The sequence below is a fragment of the Brachyhypopomus gauderio genome, chromosome 1, assembly GCF_052324685.1.
Source record: "Brachyhypopomus gauderio isolate BG-103 chromosome 1, BGAUD_0.2, whole genome shotgun sequence".
Lineage (NCBI taxonomy): Eukaryota > Metazoa > Chordata > Actinopteri > Gymnotiformes > Hypopomidae > Brachyhypopomus > Brachyhypopomus gauderio.
Window position 1 is genome coordinate 41,065,729 of NC_135211.1, and position 7,500 is coordinate 41,073,228.

The window sequence follows — 7,500 nt, forward strand, 5'->3', positions numbered from 1 at the left end:
TGAAGTCTTTGCTGGTTAAAACAGCGAGGTTGACACGTCCTTCTTGAAGTGTCCACAAGCCTCGTCGAGTCCTTTGACTGCTGTCGGCAACACTGGGATAATGAGACCATCCGCTCGACACATGACGGACTCTTGGTCTCTGGCTCTTCACAAATGACAAGTTCAAACAGAACCATCACGTAAAAAGAGCAGCCAATCAAAGGGAAACACCGCAGGCCCACAACCTTTGATCCTCCTTGTTGCTAGGAGACAATAAACATCACAAAAGACAATAAAGCGTTTAAGGTTTTTACTAAACCTAATCAGTAAATAACACAACTTCAAACTTCAAGCCTTTCTCAAGCTATCAAGCTTACGAACATAATTCAGCTTGTTTGCCTGGTGGAGAAAATAAGAATGCAATACTAGGAAAGAGTATTATAGAGCATTATAGAGTATTATAGAGTATTACAGAGTATTATAGAGTATTAAGAGGCCTGTTGTGGTGCATTATGTGAGGATGTAAATCAGGTCATTAGGCTTCCCCATGCAGAACTGCTGCATTGGCTCCACCCCCCACTCTCCCCACACTGGCTCCGCCCCCACCCTCCCCACACTGGCTCCACCCCTCACCCTCCCCACACTGGCTCCACCCCCCACCTTCCCCACACTGGCTCCACCCCCACTCACCCCACACTGGCTCCGCCCCCATCTCCCCACACAGGTTCCGCTCCCACCCTCCCCACACACACACACGCACGCACGCACGCACACGCACGCACGCACACACACACGCGCGCACGCACGCACGCACACACACGCACACACTCCCTGTTGGTGGTCTTCAGCCAACCAGGAAGATGATGTCAAGGCTAGTTAGTTCATGAGACCCACACCAACTCCTCTCCTGAGTACATGAGACTCATGCCAACTCTTTGAGCACGTGGGACATATGCCAACTCCTCTCTCGAGCACGTGAGACCCACACCAACTCCTCTCTCGAGCACGTGAGACCCACGCCAACTCCTCTCTCGAGCACGTGAGACCAACGCCAACTCCTCTCTCGAGCACGTGAGACCTACGCCAACTCCTCTCTCAAGCACGAGACCCACGCCAACTCCTCTCTCGAACACGTGACACCTACGCCAACTCCTCTCTCAAGCACGTGAGACCTACGCCAACTCCTCTCTCAAGCACGTGAGACCTACGCCAACTCCTCTCTCAAGCACGTGAGACCCACGCCAACTCCTCTCTCAAGCACGTGAGACCCACGCCAACTCCTCTCTCAAGCATATGAGACCCACGCCAACTCCTCTCTCGAACACGTGAGACCTATGCCAACTTCTCTCTCAAGCACGTGAGACCTATGCCAACTCCTCTCTCAAGCACGTGAGACCCACGCCAACTCCTCTCTCGAGGTTTCACCGCTCAGAACTTCTTCAGGCCTCTGTGTGGTGTCATGTCTCCCTTTCAAACTACACTGTAAAAAATTTCAAGTCTCACCAACTAAAAAAATCTTAGTGACCCGTTGCACCTAATTTTTTTAGTTGGTCTAATTTAAGCTCTGGAAATTGCAAATTTTAAGTTCTGCTGACAACTACAGAATTCAGTCTAATTAAAGAAAATAAGTTGAGCCAACAAAATGTTATATATTAACCAAATACACCTAGTGAGTCCAACAAAATGTTTTATGTTGTTCCAGCTACAATTGTTTAGTTCAGGTAATTATTCATTAGTATCCAAGTTGCCTGAACTATACATTTTATGCTTTATGAAGTAAATTCAAAATATACAGAATATAATTAAGTAATTGTGCATTTTATTTGCATGTCAAAAAGTAAACCAAAATGTCAAAAATATTACCAAACAGGCATATGAGAGCTGCTTTATAAATGTAATAAAAATTGAAACGTCGTCGAGTCAGGAGGACAAGAATGAGCCGTGACACCAACGTTAGCTCAATGCTAATTTATTAGCAATACGCTAACGGCAAAAACACACTGGTTCTAAGGGAGGGGATACACTAACATGCATACAACACACATCCAGGGAAACGGGAGACCTGACTGCGGAGCTGTATGTGGTTGGAAAAAGTATCTAAAAAAGTACTTAATTAGAAATCGATTGGGCTTCAGCAAATGCTTAATTACTACGCAGTTCTAGCTAGCTAGGTAGCTAACGTTAGTCCGCATGCTAACAGTTTGCCGACGTGAGGTAAAGTTAAATTCCAAACGGACAGTTAACGCGTAACGGTTAATTACCGTTAATCGGTAGCTTGTCCTTGCCAACCACAACAGTATTAACACTAACATTACTAAACTCATAGCAAAGTTAAACACTGAAAAACAACTTGTTGGCTTAGCTCTAGTTTTGATAACTATACGTTTGGAAAATATGTTGAAATACGACCTAGTTCAAATTCAAACACCACCAAGTTAGTTGTGTTAGCTTAGTAAAGATCCACATTAACTTCACTCAGTGAACGTTTGAAGTCCTCTAGATAAATGGTGAAACACTGGGTCTTCATTTTAGTTTTGGTGCAGAAGGCGCCAAGAAAATATTCTCTCGAGCATGCGCATTAGTTTCACCACTACCACTAGTGCTCGCCCAACACAGTTTTTTACTTTGGACTTGACATGTTGACTGAGAACCATAATGCTCATTCACTGAACACAAAATATTAAGTTGAATGGTAAAAATGCAGCAGCTGATGGCACAACTCGTTTTTTGTTTTTGGAGTAACTATTTTTATGTTTCATGCTTTGCCCACATAAATTTTTAAATTCACAGAACATAAGCAAACAAAGATTTTTTACAGTGTAGGGGGTCCCACCTACTCCATCCAGCCTTGGGCAAAAGACACTGTTTCTGCTGCCTCAGCTACCTCAACTACCTCAACTACCTCAGCTACATCAGCTACATCAACTACCTCAGCTACCTCAGCTACATCAGCTACCTCAGCTACCTCAGCTACATCAGCTACCTCAGCTACATCAACTACATCAGCTACCTCAGCTACATCAACTACATCAGCTACATCAACTACCTCAGCTACCTCAGCTACATCAATTACATCAGCTACCTCAGCTACCTCAGCTACATCAGCTACCTCAGCTACATCAACTACCTCAGCTACATCAGCTACATCAACTACATCAGCTACCTCAGCTACATCAACTACATCAGCTACCTCAGCTACATCAGCTACATCAACTACATCAGCTACCCCAGCTACATCAACTACCTCAGCTACATCAGCTACATCAGCTACCTCAGCTACATCAACTACATCAGCTACATCAACTACATCAGCTTCATCAGCTACATCAGCTTCATCAGCTACATCAACTACCTTAGCTACATCAACTACATCAGCTACCTCAGCTACATCAACTACATCAGCTACCTCAGCTACATCAGCTACCTCAGCTACATCAACTACATCAGCTTCATCAGCTACATCAGCTTCATCAGCTACATCAACTACCTCAGCTACATCAACTACATCAGCTACCTCAGCTACCTCAGCTACATCAACTACCTCAGCTACATCAGCTACATCAACTACCTCAGCTACATCAACTACATCAACTACATCAGCTACCTCAGCAACATCAACTACCTCAGCTACCTCAGCTACATCAACTACATCAGCTACCTCAGCAACATCAACTACCTCAGCTACCTCAGCTACATCAACTACCTCAGCTACATCAACTACATCAGCTACATCAACTACATCAACTACATCAACTACATCAACTACCTCAGCTACATCAACTACATCAACTACATCAGCTACCTCAGCAACATCAACTACCTCAGCTACATCAACTACATCAGCTACCTCAGCAACATCAGCTACATCAACTACCTCAGCTACATCAGCTACCTCAGTTACATCAACTACCTCAGCTACATCAGCTACATCAACTACATCAGCTACCTCAGCTACATCAGCTACCTCAGCTACATCAACTACCTCAGCTACATCAGCTACATCAACTACCTCAGCTACATCAGCTACATCAGCTACCTCAGCTACATCAGCTACATCAACTACCTCAGCTACATCAACTACATCAGCTACCTCAGCTACATCAACTACCTCAGCTACATCAACTACCTCAGCTACATCCGCTACATCAACTACATCAGCTACCTCAGCTACATCAACTACATCAACTACCTCAGCTACATCAACTACCTCAGCTACATCAGCTACATCAGCTACATCAGCTTCATCAGCTACATCAGCTACATCAACTACCTCAGCTACATCAACTACATCAGCTACCTCAGCTACATCAACTACATCAGCTACCTCAGCAACATCAACTACCTCAGCTACCTCAGCTACATCAGCTACCTCAGCTACATCAGCTACATCAACTACATCAGCTACCCCAGCTACATCAACTACCTCAGCTACATCAGCTACATCAGCTACATCAACTACATCAGCTACCTCAGCTACCTCAGCTACATCAACTACATCAGCTACCTCAGCAACATCAACTACCTCAGCTACATCAACTACATCAGCTACCTCAGCTACATCAGCTACCTCAGCTACATCAGCTACATCAGCTACCTCAGCTACATCAACTACCTCAGCTACATCAACTACATCAGCTACATCAACTACATCAACTACATCAACTACCTCAGCTACCTCAGCTACATCAACTACATCAACTACATCAACTACCTCAGCTACATCAACTACATCAACTACATCAGCTACCTCAGCAACATCAACTACCTCAGCTACATCAGCTACCTCAGCTACATCAACTACATCAGCTACCTCAGCAACATCAGCTACATCAACTACCTCAGCTACATCAGCTACCTCAGCTACATCAACTACATCAGCTACCTCAGCTACCTCAGCTACATCAGCTACATCAGCTACATCAACTACCTCAGCTACATCAGCTACATCAGCTACATCAACTACATCAGCTACCTCAGCTACCTCAGCTACATCAGCTACATCAGCTACATCAACTACCTCAGCTACATCAGCTACATCAGCTACCTCAGCTACATCGGCTACATCAACTACCTCAGCTACATCAGCTACCTCAGCTACATCAGCTACATCAACTACATCAGCTACATCAGCTACATCAACTACCTCAGCTACATCAACTACATCAGCTACCTCAGCTACATCAACTACATCAGCTACCTCAGCAACATCAACTACCTCAGCTACCTCAGCTACATCAGCTACCTCAGCTACATCAGCTACATCAACTACATCAGCTACCCCAGCTACATCAACTACCTCAGCTACCTCAGCTACATCAGCTACATCAGCTACATCAACTACATCAGCTACCTCAGCTACATCAACTACCTCAGCTACCTCAGCTACATCAGCTACATCAGCTACCTCAGCAACATCAACTACCTCAGCTACATCAGCTACCTCAGCTACATCAGCTACATCAGCTACCTCAGCTACATCAACTACCTCAGCTCCATCAACTACATCAGCTACCTCAGCTACATCAACTACATCAGCTACATCAGCTACCTCAGCTACATCAACTACCTCAGCTACCTCAGCTACATCAGCTACCTCAGCTACATCAACTACATCAACTACATCAGCTACCTCAGCAACATCAGCTACATCAACTACCTCAGCTACATCAACTACCTCAGCTACATCAGCTACATCAACTACCTCAGCTACATCAACTACATCAACTACATCAGCTACCTCAGCAACATCAACTACATCAACTACATCAGCTACCTCAGCAACATCAACTACCTCAGCTACCTCAGCAACATCAACTACCTCAGCTACATCAACTACATCAACTACATCAGCTACATCAACTACCTCAGCTACATTAGCTACATCAACTACCTCAGCTACCTCAGCAACATCAACTACCTCAGCTACATCAACTACATCAGCTACATCAGCTACATCAACTACCTCAGCTACATCAGCTACATCAGCTACCTCAGCTACATCAGCAACATCAGCTACATCAACTACCTCAGCTACATCAGCTACCTCAGCTACATCAGCTACATCAACTACCTCAGCTTCATCGGCTACATCCGCTACCTCAGCTACATCAGCTACATCAGCTACCTCAGCTACATCAACTACATCAGCTACATCAACTACATCAACTACATCAGCTACATCAACTACCTCAGCTACATTAGCTACATCAACTACCTCAGCTACCTCAGCAACATCAACTACCTCAGCTACATCAACTACATCAGCTACATCAGCTACATCAACTACCTCAGCTACATCAGCTACATCAACTACCTCAGCTACATCAGCAACATCAGCTACATCAACTACCTCAGCTACATCAGCTACCTCAGCTACATCAGCTACATCAACTACCTCAGCTTCATCAGCTACATCCGCTACCTCAGCTACATCAACTAACTCAGCTACATGAGCTACATCAGCTACCCCAGCTACATCAGCTACATCCACAACCTCAACTACCTCAGCTACGTCAGCTACATTAGCTATATCAGCTACATCAACTACATCAGCTACATCAGTTACATCAGCTACCTCAGGACCGAGATGCCAGGTCTCTGAACCAAGACCTCTGCTGGTGGGTGGTGTTCTAATCAATAACAATATTGGCAGGCTAGTGGTGAGTCATCGTTTGTTATAAGGGACCTTGTATAACATTCAGTACCTTGTATAACATTTAGTATGTTGTATAACATTCAGTAGTACTGCTATGTGTCTCTGAGATTCTACCTATAACTAATATATTATTAAATACTTTTAAATGCTTTTCATTTTTAAATTACAGTGTAATCATTGTATAGGTAATCATAGGACATGTGAGGATACGTGTGGATACGTGTGGGTATGTGAGGATACGTGAGGATACGTGTGGATACGTGTGGGTATGTGAGGATACGTGTGGATACGTGTGGGTATGTAAGGATACGTGAGGATACGTGTGGATACGTGAGGGTATGTGAGGATACGTGAGAATACGTGTGGATACGTGAGGGTATGTAAGGATACGTGAGGATACGTGAGGATACGTGTGGATACGTGAGGGTATGTGAGGATATGTGAGAATACGTGTGGATACGTGAGGGTATGTAAGGATACGTGAGGATACGTGTGGATATGTAAGGGTATGTGAGGATACGTGAGGATACGTGAGGATACGTGAGGATACGTGAGGATACGTGAGGGTATGTGAGGATATGTGAGGATACGTGAGGATACGTGTGGATACGTGAGGGTATGTGAGGATATGTGTGGATACGTGTGGGTATGTGAGGATACGTGTGGATACGTGTGGGTATGTGAGGATACGTGAGGATACGTGTGGGCATGTGAGGATATGTGTGGGTATGTGAGGATATGTGAGAATACCCCTAAAACTCTAAAATGTACAGAGAAATAAGTGTGTGTGTGTGTGTGTCTTCCCACACATGTCACAGGTTTCCAGGATCCTTGCTCATTTGAGGCTAATACTGACAGGTCAGTGA

At 44.7% G+C, this 7,500-nt stretch overlaps 1 protein-coding gene across 1 annotated transcript in view; it reads right to left on the reverse strand.

The window, feature by feature from the left end:
- sgcz (sarcoglycan zeta) overlaps positions 1-7,500 on the reverse strand; it is a 208,523-nt gene that overhangs the window by 75,012 nt on the left and 126,011 nt on the right.